The sequence below is a fragment of the Musa acuminata genome, chromosome BXJ3-6 (genome assembly GCF_036884655.1).
Source record: "Musa acuminata AAA Group cultivar baxijiao chromosome BXJ3-6, Cavendish_Baxijiao_AAA, whole genome shotgun sequence".
In the NCBI taxonomy this organism is placed as follows: domain Eukaryota; kingdom Viridiplantae; phylum Streptophyta; class Magnoliopsida; order Zingiberales; family Musaceae; genus Musa; species Musa acuminata.
In genome coordinates this window covers 14,516,198-14,535,358 of record NC_088354.1, presented here as the reverse complement: position 1 = coordinate 14,535,358, position 19,161 = coordinate 14,516,198, and the positions used below count along the sequence as shown (strand labels likewise).

Genomic DNA, 19,161 nt, shown 5'->3' with positions numbered 1-19,161 from the left:
TGAAAGAAACTTGACATGCTGGATAGAACAAATTTAAGGGGAGAGAATGTTGGAATTAAACTTATTCAAGTATCATAAAGAGGTTCATTATATCAAGAGGGAGAATCATTACATCAAGAAAAAAAAATGGATTAAAAGTCTATGGAAGGATAAGCCAAATTGGTTATTGGTTCTTGAAAGGATTTCTTAAAAGAGAATAATCCATCTTGAATATAATTAATGTAATGTATCTTTAGGGACTATATAAACCTCATATGCGTCATGAAAGATAGAGTTTCTGAAATTGTAAAGTATTTTCTTGAGAGAAATAGAAAAGATTTAAGCTTGTCCTATTCTTCCTTGATAACTCTATCCCCTCTTTCTGAAATTATAAACTAGGGAAAGAGTTACCTTATGGCACTTAACCTGGACCGGATTCGGTTTCTTCCCTAGTTTCATCTTCCTGCTGTGACCAATTCCCAAAGTGATCTACCCCATTGGCTCCTTCTTGCTACAGAAATATAAGAAGAAATTACAAAGTAGTGGGAAATACAAGAAGAACCTAAACTACTTTCCCTAGTTTGCCGCTATCCCTCTATGTAGACTCGAAGAGCAAGCAAGGAAGCCGTCAACGATCAATCAGTTTATAAATATATAGGAAGCAACTTATTCTCTTTGCGAGGATAGGCAGGACTGGAATCAAGCCAAGTCACTTTTGAAATCCGACTTATACTTAGCATCATACCTTTTGTCGACCTCTCCTCGCCCCGGTTCAACCCTTTCAAGAAGTATTAGTTGACTCACTTCATATTTGTCAGAGGTACCTTTCGTTCATACTAATTCAAATAGGTGCTTCCGCTATGGTAAATAGGTGCTTCCATCAAAGCTATGGTAGCCATGGTTTCTACTATGTTTGTCTAGAGAGTTCGGCAGCAGCATAGCAAAGAGGATAGAGAGCATCAAATCATTCATTAGAACACCTACACCTAAACGGAAAGAAAGATGGGGTTGTCCAAGACGATACAATTTAGAGAGCAACCCAACCCCCATTACAAGACAGGGATCTGTACATTCGATTGGTAAAAGGATTCGTCGGGCATAGACCGATCCAGGTTAGCTAAGGCGTCAGTGCTACCTGAGCATATTTATGAATTGTACATAGTGACTTAATTAGCAGTGGATTTCGATACGAGGAAGAATAAAAGTCACAATCATCTAGCTACGTTAGCAATAAATCTTGTTTCTTTCTTTTGAAGTTTATAGAAGCTAAGGAAAGAAAAGACTAGGATTAGGTTGCTGCTGTTCTTCCTCGTAGCTAGATGTGACTACGGTAGGTTAAGAAAATAGTGGGATGGATTCTTCCTTTGCTTCTTTTCCTACCCATAGTGTGAGCACTCGTTAGGTCAGACGCTTCATGAGGTTCACACTCTATCCCACACCCTCTCTTATTAATTTATACCATATACTAATTAATTCTCTACTACATAGGAACCAGCCAATTCGATCTATTAACCAGTCATGTTATTCGAGTTGCAGATAATAAAACAATGCTCTTAGTCGAACTGTAGCTTCTCTTACATTCTATAACTACTATATATATGTTGAAGGCCGAGTACCCAGTTTCCTCAATGGCATTTCGAAGACGGGGTGTACTGGGGATTTATTACTTAGTACTACTTCTTGAAACTAAAGAATTCTCAAAGGGGTGTTTTGCCGTAGTTTCATTCTTTTCCTTCTTCTCTTCCCAGTAATGAATCTAATAAATGCATATCTATATCTGACATAGAAGATCATATTATCTATTCGAAAGGCCATTGCCAGTGATTGAGCAGCCACACTAGATCGTATTAAAGGTAATAAGTAATAAATCCCCAGTACACCCCGTCTTCGAAATGCCATTGAGGAATAGGACCTACAGAAAGAAAACATGGAATTATCAATATAAACTCTAGTCTAGATACAAAACTCACAACCTACCAACTAGTTGTGGTTGGTAGGTTTGTTCCCTTGTTGTAAAAAGCTAATTGACAATTAGCTTTTTTATTCACTGAAAAATCCCCAACTCACTGAGAGTTCTTAAGAATGAACTCTACAACAATTAGACAAACCTCGGTTTGCCGTGTTAACACCCTTCCTTACCAGTTGGATTATAAGATTCTACAAAGGTTCACCAAGCCCAACCAAGATAGAAGATATGGGAGTCTAGCCGAACTATTATAAATGGAAGGGCTAGCAAGACACTAGGCAATGAGCCCGTTCCATTCTCTTCTCCGGGGCACTGGAACACTTGTTTTTTGGGGAAGGTGTAGCGACTCCAACTATATCAATAGTTTTTAACTCAACACGAATGAATGGAATCCGGATCGACCTGCTACGGAAGGGTTGCCCTAACATCCAAGAGCCTCTATTCCCTTACGTGAATCTTATACTTCTTATCAACTATATTAGCTCGAATGGGCTCTTTTTCTTCTCCAGATATTTTATTTGCTGTTACTCTTATAACAGCCCTAATATATATCTCTGATCCAGCATAACTCTCAAGCTAAAGTATGGAGACCATAAGCTTGAAGACCAGACTATTTCACCAAATAAAATATTATTTGATGAACTATTCTTATCCCTCTGTCCGAAAGCAAGGAAACTAAGCCTTAAAGTTGAACATAGGAAACACAGAATCACAACAAGGTATAAAGAGAATCAACCATGGACTACTATGGACTCCTTTTAAACAAATCATTCAACTTCTGCTTCAAAACCCTGTAAGAGATTCTTCCCAAGCGTAATGTAGTGGGCATTCATAAATAGGAGATAAGGCTTCTTATCCTAATTGTTATTTCCACCCTACTACTAGCAACCCGACTACTTACAGAATCCACCCTGCTTCAAAGCCTCGCATCAAACCTATCTCTACCTGCTCTTGCCCGAACCAAACTGCCCAAGAACGCGCATCCACCAGATAAGCATATAGTTCGTTGTGATCCTAAAGTGAAAGTAGTTGGGCCCTTCGTTCGTAGTGGTCAAGCCCTGCCGTTCGAACATAGGTGTTTTTTCAAGGGGAGTTTTAAGTGTCTTCTTCAAGGGGAGTTCGAAAGGCGGAATCTAGTGGTCTGGAATACGAGTTTTCCAGTTCGATAAGAAATAGAATGTTGTACTGTTTGACTTTGCGGATAATGTATTGGTTGCCCTAATAGGAAGCTTATCGGAAACATAATTCTTCTTATTCATAGGAAACATCCCTCTTTCTTCTCGAACATACATTTCATCTAGTATAGGCACCTAACTGCTCTTACTATGTATCTCAACACCAACACCTAAATAGTAGTTGCTCTCTCTTGCAACTATACTAGATGAAAGGTACGTTCTTCTTTGCTTATCTTCTTGAAAAAAAGAGACTGCTTGCTAGTATTGTAGGAACAGCTTCAGTCCGGGAGCATTAGGAATTGCGTTCACGCCTAGGAGCAACCCCAATCTCTTTTCCCTTGAATCCGATCACCTACATGGATTGTTAGTGAAAGGTAGACAAAGGTATGTCTCGACTGGGCACCTTCGTTGAAAGGGATGATATTCACGGGAACTAATTTCCCCTTTGTTTTAGAAGTGTGTGTATCGCTCTAATGGTGTACCTAGTCCTAGTCGAGTTCCATGTTCCAAGTTGAAGTATGAGTATCCTGGGCCCTGTCCAATTCCCTTTCTTTGCTGACGTCCGTGTATTATTAGCACTCGGTAATTTAACTCCTTTCGAGCTGAGATACCATCCCTCAAGACAATAATGAGAAGATGACTCTCTTATACTTACTAGTATATGTTATATATATATAACAGATACTAGTAAGTATAAGAGAGTACGAGTTCCTTACTAGTATCTGTTATATATATATAACAGATACTAGTAAGTATAAGAGAGTACGAGTTCTTTTAGGGGAGGATACGGCAATTCTTTCCCGAGTGAAATTAAGTAAGCATTGATAGTGGATAACTCAAGGAACCGCTAACCCGCCATTGATTTGATAGTGGATAAGGCAAATACCCAGCTCATTCAGTGCTAGGCGAGTATAAGGGCCTAAAAAGAACCTTCATCCTATTAACTTGTAAGGTGTATGAAATCGAATATTCCACTGTTGCAGCGTAGCGCCATTGAACTTAGGTTGATCTAGGTCGAAGGTAGACGTCAAGATACAAGCCCCTTCTTTTATACACTTTGGTATTGCTCCTAGATAGGATAATACTAATAAGAAATCAGAGCACATGGTATGATCCCTAAACTTTAGGACCTTGAAACAGGACTCCAATAGTATTGTGGAAAGTCGGAAGTACTGAGAACAGAAATGTATTGTGGAAATTAGGGTAACTCGTTATTGAAATTAGGGTATTATTAGCTTCATTTAGTGTATTATTTGCACTGAGACTAGATGGCTTGCCTTTCCCCGAGGAGGACACGGGCTCACTCTCTGACCTACTTCAACAGAAAGTTCATCCTATTAGAGAAAACTTGCCTTATCCCTAGTTCTGGTATAGTTATAAAAGAACTCCCTCGCTTGGCACTGAGATCAGCAAGATTTATTGCTGATCTCAGTTAGTGCTCAGGTTACCAAAAACAAGAGCAGAAGTATTAAACAAGCCCTTGTATGCCTAAAATCAGTGTAGTGGTCTTGCTCATGTTTTATTCTTCTTTGGTAACAAATCTTCTCTTCATGTTTTTCTGCTTCTATAGGCTGTAACCAATAGTAGACTGTAAGCTGCTTTAGTTATTAGCTGGTAACAAATAACTCTCTACTGATGTCTGTATTTCCAGGTACAGGTATCGATTTTAGTCAAGATACAACTATTTCAGAAATGCTATTTGTTAGGTTACAGGAAGATTGTTCCATGTTGTTCCTACACAAATGGTCATTACGAATTCTTAGTAATGCCTTTTGGACTCACAAATGCACCGACTGCCTTCATGGATCTTATGAATAGGGTGTTCCACCCTTATGTTGATAAATTTGTAATTGTGTTCATTGATGATATCTTGATCTACTATAAAAGCATAGCAGAGCATGAACACCATCTTAAGATAGTTTTGGAAGTCCTAAGGCAAGAGAGACTATATGCCAAACTAAGCAAGAGCAACTTCTAGCTCAATGAAATTATGTTTCTCGGTCATGTAATTTCAAGTGCTGGTATATCTATTGACCCTCATAAGATTGAAGTCGTGATAAAATGGAAGTAACCTTCTAATGTTTCAGAGATTAGAAGCTTTTTAGGTTTGGTTGGATACTATAGAAGATTCGTAGAAGACTTTTCAAAAATAGTAGCACCATTGACCAGATTGACACAAAAGAATATAAAGTTCATGTGGGATGATAAATGTCAACAAAGTTTTCAAGAATTGAAGAAGGAATTAACCAGTACTCCTATATTGGTGATTCCTTTGGGGGGAGAAGGTTTTGTAGTGTATAGCGACGCCTCACTACAAGGGCTTGGTTACGTTCTAATACAAAACGATATGGTAGTTGCTTATGCATCGAGGCAATTAAAGCCTCATGAGAAGAACTATCCTACTAATGACTTAGAGTTAGCAACTATCATTTCTGCACTGAAAATTTGGAGACATTATCTCTATGGACAGACTTTTGAAATCTTCACGGATCATAAGAGTCTCAAATATATTTTCACACAGAAAGATTTAAATATGAGACAAAGAAGGTGGTTGGACTTTCTAAAGGATTATGATTTTAATATCAACTACCATCCTGGGAAAGCTAATGTAGTTGCTGATGCCTTAAGCAGAAATACCTATAGTCTTGTAGCCTATATGAATATTCAAAGGAATTCTATGATGACGGAGTTGGCAGACTTAAAACTTAAACTTTTATCGGAGACAAATAAAGGTTTTCTTGCATGTCTGATGGCACAATCATATTTGGTGGAAAAGGTTAAAGAAAGTCAGAAGGAAGATACATATCTTCAAATGATAGTTAAGGACATAGCTCAAGGATCTAGACCTGAATTCCTCCAAGCCGAAGATGGTTCTATTACATTCCGTAATCGACTTTGTGTTCCCGAAAGCCATCCAGTAAAGATGCAATTATTGGATGAGGCACATAGATCAAAATTTAACATCCATCCCGGGACTACTAAGATGTATCGAGATTTACGCCAAAACTATTGGTGGCGTGGTATGATGAGAGATATAGCAAAATTTGTTTCTAAATGTTTGATATGCCAATAAGTGAAGATAGAACATCGAGTACCTACAGAAAAATTACAAAGGATTTTGATTCCTGAATGGAAGTGGGAGCAAGTCACTATGGATTTCGTGACAGGATTACCCAAGACTGTGAAAGGATATGACGAAATTTGGGTAATAGTAGACAGACTTACTAAATCTGCTCACTTCCTCCCTATTAACAAGAAGTATTCATTAGATAAACTAGCAAGCTTATATATTAAGGAAATCATTCGATACCATGGGGTGCCAGTTAGCATTATCTCAGATAGAGATCCAAGATTCACCTCTAAATTTTGGGGAAGTCTACAAAAATCTTTGGGCACGCAGTTAAAATTTAGTACAGCTTTCCACCCCCAAACTGATGGCCAATCTGAAAGGACAATACAAACTCTTGAAGATCTCTTAAGAGCATGTGCTTTAGACTTTGGTGGGAGTTGGGATATGCACTTGCATCTAATTGAGTTTTCTTATAATAATAGTTACCACTCTAGCATACAGATGGCTCCATTTGAAGCTCTTTATGGAAGAAAGTGCAGATCACTTGTATATTGGGATGAGGTGGGAGAACGGAAGCTTTTGGGGCCTCAGTTAATTCAAAAAGATGCTGATAATATTCGAATTATACGCCAAAGATTATTAACAGCTCAAAGTCGTCAGAAAAGTTATGCAGATCGAAGGCGAAGAGATCTAGAGTTCGAAATTGGTGAGCACGTCTTCTTAAAGATGTCGCCAACCAAGGGAGTTATGAGGTTTGGTCAAAGGGGAAAGTTAGCCCCAAGATTTATTGGCCCATTTGAGATCTTACAAAAGGTTGGGCCTGTAGCATACAGATTGGCATTGCCCCCGGCTTTGGCTAGCATCCATGATGTATTCCACGTGTCAATGCTTCGAAGATATATCAGGGATCCATCACATGTCATATCTTACCAACCTCTACAATTACGAGATGATGCCACTTTTAGAGAACAACCAACCCGGATCTTGAAAAGAAAAGAACATGTTCTAAGGAACAAAATTATACCTTTGGTAAAGATTTGTTAGCAACACCATTCAGACCAAGAGGCAACATGGGAAAGAGAAGAAGATATGCGAGAGCAGTATCCTCATCTATTCTATTAAGGTAAGCTAAATTTGGGGACCAAATTTCCTATAGGAGGGGAGAAATGTAATCACATCAAATATTTAAGTTAGAAATTGATTTTCTTTCCTTACTTGCTATTATAATTTAAGGAAATCTTAATCTACTTCCTTGTTTATTGATATGAATTAAGGAAATAACTAGTAAGTATTCCAAATATGATGATATCATATTTGTTAGTATATTAAATGGAAATAATTCATATTAAATAAATACGAAAATTAAAATTTATTTCCCTTAATAGAGGCTCACCTCCTCCTATTTAAAGGGGAGGGAACTCTCTCCTTCGTTCCTCACCTAGTCGAGCCTGGCAGCGGGAGGAACGAGGAGTTACACCATGTTGACAAGAGAACGAGGAGTTACACCCTATTGACAAGAGATAGGTTTCCCTACCTTTCTTAAAAGTTTTAGCTTTTATTTTGATTCTTTAAATGTTGAAAGTTTTATAGTTTGAAAAATGTGTATCAATTCTTTAAATGTCAATTTTTTTTGTATTAAAGTAATCAGTTAAAGTTTTCAAAATATTCTTTGACCCATGATTAAGGTTTTTATTATAGAATTAAATATGTTAAAAAGGTATATGTTTTATATGATATATTTTCTGTATTACAGTTTATCTTTAATCTTATCTGGATTAAAATCTTGTTAGACTAGAATATGTTATCTAAAATCCCTTTTTGATATCCTTTGATCTGAAATTTAAAATATATTATTCTGAATGATTTAAAATATGACTAGAATATGTTGAAATTTTATGTGTTGAAAACATGATTTTTATTTGAATTTAGAAAGCTATTTCCTTGTGTTAAAACTTATCTCCTAGTCCCTCTTTTAATGTCTTATGATTTCTAGTCAAATTGAGAATGTTATTTCTTTGTATTAAAACTTTTCTCCTCATCTATCTTTTAATGTATTATTATGTTTTCATATATGTTGTTAATGGGTATATGCTATGACTAGTCCATGGGCCAAGGCTGGGCCAGTTTTATGTAATGCATGCTCAATCATGTATAATGCACATGACCAATAGATGGACTGGCTCAATCTAGCCCAATATTATTGTTGAACTTGAGCCCAAATATTGATTGAATTAAACTATACTTGATTAGTCTAGATCAATTCAGGGTGATTCCGAATTGATTGACTTATTCAAGTTAGTTTAACCTAAATTGAACTTAATCTAGTCTAAATTATACTAGTCTAGGGTGGTTCCAGACCAGTTAAATAAGGATTAGAGATCAGTTCAGTTAGGCTCTAGTAAATCGAGTTCAATTGAATCGATTAAACTAGAGTTCAAGTCAATTGAGGGTTAATTTATATTATTTGATATTGATGACTTTTGAAAGAGATGTTTTAAATATGTTATTTCATCCCGAAATGGATATGACCAGTGTGAGATTATATTCCTGCCAAGAGCAGGTAGGGCGATTCCCTTCGGGGATTAGCGGGCCGTCAGACGTGGCGGCTGGACGGTTCCTCCATCCGCTGTTGGGGGGAACGTGTCCCCACTTTGGCGGGTGTGGGACACCACTCCATCCGCTGTTGGGAGTGTGATATGAGTTTGCCTCCATCCGCTGTTGGGAGAACACAAACTCATCCCGTAGGATAATGCCTCTCCATCCGCTGTTGGGGGAGTGCTCCTTCGGGTACTTGATATACGTCAATGGGATGATTGATTGAATTTTGGTCATGTATTTATCTTGATTTGACTTTTGGGGTTCCTACTCAGCGTTGCTGAATTTTCTTTGTTTTTGATTTTCAGAGCAGCCTCCCTCTAGTACTAAATCGGATTCCAGTGGAGAGCGAACCTTCCTCTACCGCGTAGAGCCACTTGGATGACTCTTGAAGTTAACTTTTCTATTTGTAATTTGATGAATAAATGAATTGTAATAAATGGTTATAAATGATGAATAAAGTGATGTTTATTTATTTGGCCTGTGTGAAAATATATGAAAAAAAAAATTTTTCAGGATGTGACATATATATATATATATATATATAAATATGTATATGTATATATATGTATATATATACATATATGTATGTATATACATATATACATATATGTATGTATATATATATATACATATATGTATATATATACATGTATATATACATATATACATATATGTATATATATACATGTATATATACATATATACATACATATATATATATATATATATATATACATATACATATACATATATATATATACATATATATATACATATATATATACATATATACATATATATATACATATATATACATATATATATATATATACATATACATATATTTATAGTGATGAAATGTCAAAGTAAACATAATACGTATAATGTCACATGCGTCATCACTCATGTGATTGTTTTGTAGAGCTCCTATGACTAACACATGCCTCACGCCATGAATATTTCTATTTTTTTAATAAATCAAATTTAGACTCATCAAAATGAGCACTAAATACTTTTTGAGAGCTCTCCAAATCACTTATATGACTATCAAAATCATAAGCATCAATATGTACGTTTCATATCCATGTGATAGTATCAGATCCCTTAGGTATTGTTCTTGAGAAATGATTGGGTTTAGCTAATTTTTCTAAAGATGTTTTTATGAGAATCCTATCTACTATAATTTTGTTCTGATGAACAAGTAATCATTTAAGTCCTTCTCTTTTCGGATAACACATACAAAGAGACCCACCAATAAGTTTTAGTGAACCCATAAAAGATAGCCAATAAATTATCAACTTATTTTTTTTAATCATTTGGTTGCTAAGGTAGTGATAGAAGTGATAGAAAGAGTAGCATGTTTTACCAACGAGTCACAAAATATTATGGTTCTTACGTGTGATTATTTAATTTATTTAAAAATAATTCGTCGAGATCGTATATTTTTTCTGTTTCTCTTATAAATATCTAAATCGTCCCGTCCAAACGCGGCTGGCCCCAAACATGCGCTGAGGTAGAAAAGTCCACGGCAGAGCATTGAATCATTGGATCATAGAACGAGGAAGTAGACACCATGGTGTCACGGTCAAAGCAGTACTAGAACAGCCCTCTCTCTTCACTTGCTATAGCAGATTTAACCAACGGTGGAGGCTCTTGTCATTCCCCAGGCCCAATAGTGCAAGTACATAACCAAGACAAGACTAGTGTCTCGCGTTCGTGTTCGTCCTGAGCATCTCTTCCTCCTTCCACCGTCTGTGTTCGCCTCCACGATGAGCTCGCATGACGAGGAGTCTGTGCGGCGGAGGAACCCTTCGTCGGATCGCCATGCCAGGTGGCTCCTGGAGTGGAACCGGGTGTTCCTCCTAGTATGCGCAGCTGGGCTCGTCGTGGACCCTCTCTTCTTCTACTGCCTCTCCATTAGCTGGGCGTGCATGTGCCTCTTCGTCGTCGGGTGGTTCGCGGTCATCGTCACTGCTCTCCGGTGCATGGCTGACGCGGTGCACCTGCTGAACATGTGCCTGCAGATGTCCATGGCCTACAACGCGATGCGAAGGTCGGGTACGGCAGAGAAGGATGGTTCCAGGTCTACAGCCACTCGAGGCTACTTGAGAACGAAGACAGTCTTTGTCTTGGATCACTTCATCATACTCCCTGTACCTCAGGTAGTGATCCCATCTTTCTCCATTGTTTCTACAGTCAAATCATTTCAAGAACATGACTGGCAATTATTTCAAGAGACCGATTCAGCAGTTCAACAAAGTTTTGGTGCTTTGGGTAGGTGAAAACAATGGTCATGCATGCCGTCCTTATTAATGACTCGGTGCTTTGTTCTTTGACAGGAAAGGGACAGTGGTCCTCAACTTCCTCCACGGAACAAGCTCTCACTAGTGTAGCTCGTTCTCTGTCATTGTCTACATGCCAAAACACGAGCTAACGCACCCACACACACACACTCTAGAGAGAGAGAGAGAGAGAGAGAGAGAGAGGTATGGATAAGAATTAGTGTTACTGGATGGTGTCCTATGTTGCAGGTTGTACTGTGGATGGTAGCTCCTGCAATGATACGCAAAGGGATGACGACTCCGGTGATGACCGTCTTCTTGACCTCCTTCCTGTCGCAATACCTCCCCAAGGTCTATCACTCCGTCTGCTTCCTCCGAAAGTTGCAGAATCTCTTGGGCTACATCTTCGGTACCATCTGGGGAGAAATTGCTCTTAACTTGACAGCTTACTTCGTCGCCTCTCATGTGAGTATTTGACAGCTTCCAGTGAGTTATGACGTGGTGTTCTTCACAGCTTACCCTCTCAACAGGCAGCAGGCGCTTGCTGGTACTTACTAGAGATTCAGAGAGCGATCAAGTGCCTCGAACAGCAGTGCATGGTGACGAGCGGATGCAGAATTAGGACAATGGCATGTGCAGATCCTGTGTATTATGGCACCACCACATCAATCGTAGATGGGGAGCGAATGGCTTGGGCTCAGAACCTGCACGCTCGATCCATGTGCCTTGACCGCAGCGACAACTTCGAGTATGGATCTTACAAGTGGGCAGTCACTCTGGTTTCTAATCGTAATCGCTTAGAGAAAATCCTGTTTCCAATCTTCTGGGGTCTGATGACTCTCAGGTAAATCACGTTATCTCCCATTCGGAGATCAAAGTTGAAGTCTTTTTTATTGTTTGCTTCGGCATTCAGCACGTTTGGGACCATCTTGAGCACGACCGAGTGGCTCGAGATCACCTTCAACATCATCATCGTCACCAGTGCGCTGCTTTTAGTTACGACGCTTATCCGGAACATCGAGGTGAGCGATCCGACGAACAGCTCTGCATGGCTGGAAGTTGGTTGTGGAAGCGCTTACAAGCTCGGCGCAGGTCTTCCTGCATGCGACGACGTCGAAGAAGCAAGCGCTGCAGTCGAGGATGCGGATCTTGGATCGGTGGATGCGGCGCAGGAATTTGCGCTTTGAGATCAGGAAGAGGGTGCGGCAGTATGAGCGGCAGAGATGGGCGGCCATGAGGGGGGTAGACGAGTTCGAGATGATGCGGCACCTGCCCGAGGGGATGATGTTGGGCTGATGGCCCATATTCAGCCCATGTGGGCTTTATCAGTCCACAGCCCACACCCTCTCTTAACCTAACCCTAATTAAGATTAGGGGGGGTGGTGGCTGCGTTTTAGAGGCAGATTAAGGCTATAAAAAGGCAGCAACGAGGCAGATCTTTGAGGCCACGGGATTCCAAAGAGAAGAAGGAGATCAAGGCAGAAAAGGAAGAGAAAGAAAGGGAAGAAGACAAGGACAACGTAGAGAGACTGTTCACAATCATCTAGCAGTGTTCTCATCTCAGGTTAGATCAAATCTACAGTAGACTCTTGCTGTGATTACTTGGGGAGGTTTTAGATATTGTGGGCAGTGACGTGATCCTTGTATCCCAGTTATTCTCTTGTGGTTGTTGCTAGGGTTTTGGGCAAGAGATTGAGATTTGTATATTCATTATTCTCATAGTGGATTATCTCTAGTTTGCCCCGTGATTTTTACCCTTCACATTGAATGGGTTTTCCACGTATATCTTGGTGTTCTGTTTGATTGTGTTTCCATTTTATTCCGCTGCGTATTTTGGTCTTCTAGTATTTGTTCCTATACAAAGGTTATTCCTCTTTTTATCCCCATCAACTGGTATCAGAGCGGGGTTTTGGTGATTTAATTTTTGTATTTGAACATGGAGGCCAGTAATATTTCTCGCATGATTAGTTTAAATGGAAATAATTGGATGATATGGAAACCAAGAATGGAAGATCTCTTGTATTGCAAAGATTTGTATGGACCTTTGCAAGGGGATAGTGCAAAACCTACAACTATGACAGATGATGAGTGGAAGAGGTTAGATCGAAAAACAATTGGGTTTATTAGACAGTGGCTTGATGATAGTGTCTTTCACCATGTTTCTACTGAAATTTCTGCATATTCTCTTTGGAAAAAATTGGAAAGTTTCTATGAGAGAAAAACAGCTGGCAACAAAGCTTTTTTGATCAGAAAACTTGTGAACCTAAAATATAGAGAGGGTGCTTCTATTGCTGAGCATTTGAATGAAATGCAGAGTATTACTAACCAGTTATCCTCTATGAAAATGTCTCTTGATGATGAGTTGCAGGCATTGTTACTTCTCAGTTCAGAAAGTTGGGAGACACTAGTGGTTTCCCTCAGTAATTCTGCGCCAGATGGTATTGTCACTATGAGTCAAGTAACAAGCAGTTTGTTGAATGAGGAGTTGAGAAGAAAGAGTTCAGCAACATCTCAGAATGATTCACAGTCACTTATCTCAGAGAACAGAGGAAGGTCAAAGTTCAGAAGCAGTTCACGTATGGGTAGGAGCAAGTCAAGATCAAGAAAAGATATTGTTTGCTATAACTGTGGTGAGAAAGGACATTACAAGAACCAATGTAAGCAACCTAAGAAGAACAAGAAAAAGGGAAAAGAAGTGGAGTCTACAGAATCAAAGGATAATACTACAGCTACAGTGCAAGGTGGTGATTATTTGATTTTGTCTCCTTCTGATGATATTTTTTCTTGTGTGTGTCAGGATCTTGAGTGGGTGATTGACACAGGTGCTTCTTATCATGCTACACCTCGGATGGAGTTTTTTACTACATACAGGTCTGGAAACTTTGGTGTTGTCAAGATGGGCAACTATGGCACAGCAGACATCATTGGCATGGGTGACATCCATTTAAAGACCAACCTTGGCTGCAAGTTGGTACTTAAGGATGTGAGACATGTGGTTGACTTGAGGCTGAATTTAATTTCAGTTGGAAGACTAGATGATGAAGACTATGAAAGCAGATTTCACAGAGGGCAATGGAAACTCAGTAAGGGTTCTCTTGTTATAACTAATGGAAAGAAATGTCATACTTTGTACAGGTTGCAGGCTAAAGCTTATGGTGAGCAGTTAAATGCTACAGAGAAAGACTTCAGTATGGAGTTGTGGCATAGGCGATTGGGACACATGAGCGAGAAGGGGCTGCAAACTCTTTCCAAGAGAGAGGTATTACCAGATCTCAGAGGTATATATCTGAACCCTTGTATTGATTGTTTAGCTGGTAAACAACATAGAGTTTCATTTGCTAGTGCTGCTTTGTCTAGAAAAATGCATGCCTTAGACCGTGTTTATACAGATGTATGTGGTCCTTTGAGGACAAAAACTCCTGGTGGATCTGTTGATGTTCTTGGTATAAGTGGTGCACTTTATTTTGTCACTTTTATAGATGATTTTTCTAGGAAAGTTTGGGCCTATGCTTTGAAGACCAAAGATCAGGTTATTAATGTCTTTAAAGAGTTTCATGCCAGGGTTGAAAGGGAGACAGAAAGGAAATTGAAATGCATAAGATCAGATAATGGTGGTGAGTATACAGGATTGTTTAATGACTATTGCAGGTCACATGGAATCCAACATGAGATGACAGTTCCTGGTACACCTCAGCATAATGCAATTGCAGAGAGGATGAACCGCACCATCATGGAAAAGATCAGATGTATGCGTTCACAGGCCAAGCTACCCAAAAGGTTTTGGGATGAGGCTTTGAGGACTGCAGTTGATGTGATCAACTTATCACCATGTACAGCCCTAGATGGTGATGTTGCAGAGCATGTATGGTCAGGGAAAGATGTTTCCTACAGGCATTTGAAAGTGTTTGGTTGTCGTGCATTTGCACATGTTCCAGATAATGAGAGGTCCAAGCTGGATGGTAAGTCTAAAGAATGTATTTTTCTTGGTTACTCACATGATCAGTTTGGTTACAGGCTTTGGGATCCAGAAAAGCAGAAGGTGTTCAGGAGCAGAGATGTGATCTTCTTTGAGGATCAAACCTTTGAGGATTTGAAGAAGAAGGCACCAGCCAAGACTTCTGTAGAAGGATTAGCAGATTGTGACCCAGTTACTCCTCCAGTATATCAGGGTTATGGGGGAGATATGCAGGAAGATGGTGTAGAACCTGATATTGATCTACCTGTAGGACATGTTGAGCAAGAAGAAGTAGGAGAGCAAGTTCCCGCAGAACCTCAGTTGAGAAGATCTTCTAGACAACGTCAACCTTCCAGAAGATACTCTACAGATGAGTATGTGATGCTTACTGATGCAGGTGAACCAGAGAGTTACCAGGAAGCAGTTGAGAGTGAACAGAAAGAGAAGTGGCTAGCTGCTATGCAGGAAGAGATGGATGCTCTTCAGAAGAACCACACTTATGATTTGGTGCTGCTACCAAATGGAATGAAGGCCTTGAAGAACAAGTGGGTTTTTAGGTTGAAGACTCAAAAATATTGTTCTCAACCAAAGTACAAAGCTAGATTGGTTGTGAAAGGCTTTGGTCAAAAGAAAGGTATTGACTTTGAAGAGATATTTTCTTTTGTTGTTAAAATGTCTTCTATTCGTGTTGCTCTTGGTATTGCTGCTAGCCAGGACTTGGAGGTTGAGCAGTTAGATGTGAAGACAGCTTTCCTTCATGGTGATTTGGAGGAGGAAATTTATATGGAGCAACCAGAAGGCTTTAAAGTCAAAGGTAAAGATAATTTTGTCTGCAAGTTGAAGAAGAACTTGTATGGGCTAAAGCAAGCTCCAAGACAGTGGTACAGAAAGTTTGATTCATTTATGACAGAAAATGGATACAAAAGAACGGCTTCAGATCATTATGTGTACATCAAATGGTTTGGTGAGGATTTTATTATTCTCTTACTTTATGTTGATGACATGCTTATTCTTGGGAAAGATATGTCTAAAATTGACAGGTTGAAGAAGGAAATGAGTGAGTCTTTTGCAATGAAGGACATGGGGCCAGCAAAGCAAATACTAGGCATGCAGATTTCTCGTGACAGGAAAAACAAGAAGATTTGGTTGTCACAGGAGAAATACATCGAGAAGGTATTGGAAAGATTCAGTATGAGCAATGCTAAGCCAGTTGGTTCTCCTCTTGCAGGTCACTTCAAGTTGTGCTCAAAACAGAGTCCGTCAAGTGATGAGGAGAAGGAGAAAATGCAAAAGGTTCCTTATGCTTCAGCAGTTGGAAGTTTAATGTATGCAATGGTATGTACGAGGCCAGACATCGCATATGCAGTGGGTGTTACTAGCAGATTTCTTGCAAATCCAGGCAAAGAGCACTGGGCAGCAGTGAAGTGGATTTTTAGATATCTCAAAGGGAGCTCTAAGGTTTGTTTAAGCTTTGGAGGTGGACCACCTGTGTTAAAATGTTACACAGATACAGATATGGCAAGAGATATAGATACGAGGAAGTCTACTTCAGGTTATGTACTTACTTTTGCAGGGGGAGCTGTGTCATGGCAATCCAGGTTACAAAGGTGTATTGCTCTCTCCACCACAGAAGCAGAATATATTGCTGCTACAGAGGTATGCAAAGAAATGTTATGGATGAAAGAATTCTTACAAGAATTGGGGTTGAAACAGGAAAATTATGTGGTGCATTGTGACAGCCAGAGTGCCATCCATTTGTGTAAGAACCCAATGTTTCATTCCAAGTCAAAGCATATAGATGTCAGATACCACTGGATTCGAAATGTATTTGAAGAGAAGCAGTTGCAGCTTCAGAAAATTCATACAGATGACAACGGAGCAGACATGTTGACGAAGACCTTACCAAAAGAAAGACAGGAGATATGCCGACAGTTGGTCGGCATGGCTTCACATTGAGGAGTCATGGGATAGCCTCCCTTATGGGCTGAAGGGGGAGGTTGTTGGGCTGATGGCCCATATTCAGCCCATGTGGGCTTTATCAACCCACAGCCCACACCCTCTCTTAACCTAACCCTAATTAAGATTAGGGGGGGTGGTGGCTACGTTTTAAAGGCAGATTAAGGCTATAAAAAGGCAGCAACGAGGCAGATCTTTGAGGCCACGGGATTCCAAAGAGAAGAAGGAGATCAAGGCAGAAAAAGGAAGAGAAAGAAAGGGAAGAAGACAAGGACAACGCAGAGAGACTGTTCACAATCATCTAGCAGTGTTCTCATCTCAGGTTAGATCAAATCTACAGTAGACTCTTGCTGTGATTACTTGGGGAGGTTTTAGATATTGTGGGCAGTGACGTGATCCTTGTATCCCAGTTATTCTCTTGTGGTTGTTGCTAGGGTTTTGGGCAAGAGATTGAGATTTGTATATTCATTATTCTCATAGTGGATTATCTCTAGTTTGCCCCGTGGTTTTTACCCTTCACATTGAATGGGTTTTCCACGTATATCTTGGTGTTCTGTTTGATTGTGTTTCCATTTTATTCCGCTACGTATTTTGGTCTTCTAGTATTTGTTCCTATACAAAGGTTATTCCTCTTTTTATCCCCATCAGATGAGGCGGGACATCAAGTACCATCTCTCCCTCGACCTTGTTCGACAGGTGTTCGTGTTGACGATATCGTCTCCTCCATCGTTCTGGCTTAGCAATGGGCTCAAGTTTGAAAGCATTGCAGGTGCCTCTGTTCCAACACATGGAAGAGCTGGTGCTGGAGAACATATGCGACAGAGTCGGTCTCTCGTATTCCCCAGGGGAGAAACCGTAAGCCCCTGCTGCCTTAAACCTCTAGGCCGTTTCGTCTTCTTCTCTCCCTGTGCTCGTTTGATAGTTCTGCATGCGACTCCTCTCATATCACACTACTGTTGGGAAAAACCTATTAAAACGAAATAATTTATCAAAATGGGTTCCTCGTCAAAATATTAACTTGATATCGAAACATATAAACAGTATAACAATAAATTAATCACACAGTGAGACCAAAATTTTAACATGAAAAACCCAATGCGAGAAAAACCACGGGACCATAGTCCACTTCAAATTTCCACTATCAATAGTAATGATAACATGTTTATAGTAAATCTTCTCTAGAATAACTAGAGGATCACAATAACATCAAGAACATAGATCTTGGCTCTAGCATATCATCGTCACATAGGATGGATCTCCTCAAAAGAGAATTATATATCTCACAAAGTAGGTATAATAGGAAAGTACCTCAGAGAGGATAAACTATAGATCAACACTTTTAGGATTGTAGAGCTTACTATAAGGATTCTCTGTATAAAATTTGGGTCAAAACTGACAACGTTTGGCCACTGATCGTCAAGCAAAAAACTCAAGATCCTAATCTTTCTCTCTCTATGTGTCGTTACCCTTTCATTCGCTATCTTTTTTCACCTTTTAATTTCCTTTTGATTAATGATTTGGGCTCAATAGGCCCAATTCAATCTAGTGCAAGATGTTGTTTGTGGTGAGAGGCCATCTACATAGCAGTCAAGTCCTGCGCGACGGCGTGAAGAGCTACTGCACGCTAGGGTTGGGGAACTTCAGCGGCGACGAGCTCCTGTCGTGGTGCCTCCACCGCCCGTCCATGGATCGATTGTCACTGTCGTCGTCCACGCTCGTGGTCGTGGAACTAACGGAGGCGATCCAACTAGCGTGGTGGAGGCACAGACATCGACTGACGGTGACATCCTTGTTGCTCGTACGGCCATGCTAGCCTCCTCCTCGCTCCTCGTTGATGGAAGAGAATAGGCTGAGACAGTACATGGCGCTGCGCTGTTGGGTTGACAGCCCACATTCAGCCCATGGTGGGTTTTATCAGCCCACAGCCCATCTCCTCACTTAACATAATCCTAATTCATATTAGGGGGGTGTGGGTGGCTATGTTTTAAAGGCAGAAAGAAGCATAAAAGGGCAGCAACGTGGTGAATAATACAGCCATGTGATTCCAAAGAAAAGGAGGAGAATAAGGCAAAAAAACAAGAGAAAGAAAGGGAAGAAGACAAGAATAATGCAGAGAGACTATTATCAATCATCTAGCAGTGTTTTCATCTCAGGTTAGATTAGATATACAGTAGATTCTT

The 19,161-nt window shown here is 39.7% G+C and overlaps 1 pseudogene; it reads left to right on the top strand.

Annotated features, from left to right (window-relative positions):
- Positions 1 to 10,557: 10,557 nt before the first annotated feature.
- On the top strand, positions 10,558 to 18,794 carry LOC135641360 (cyclic nucleotide-gated ion channel 4-like; annotated as a pseudogene).
- The last annotated feature ends 367 nt before the right edge of the window (positions 18,795 to 19,161 follow it).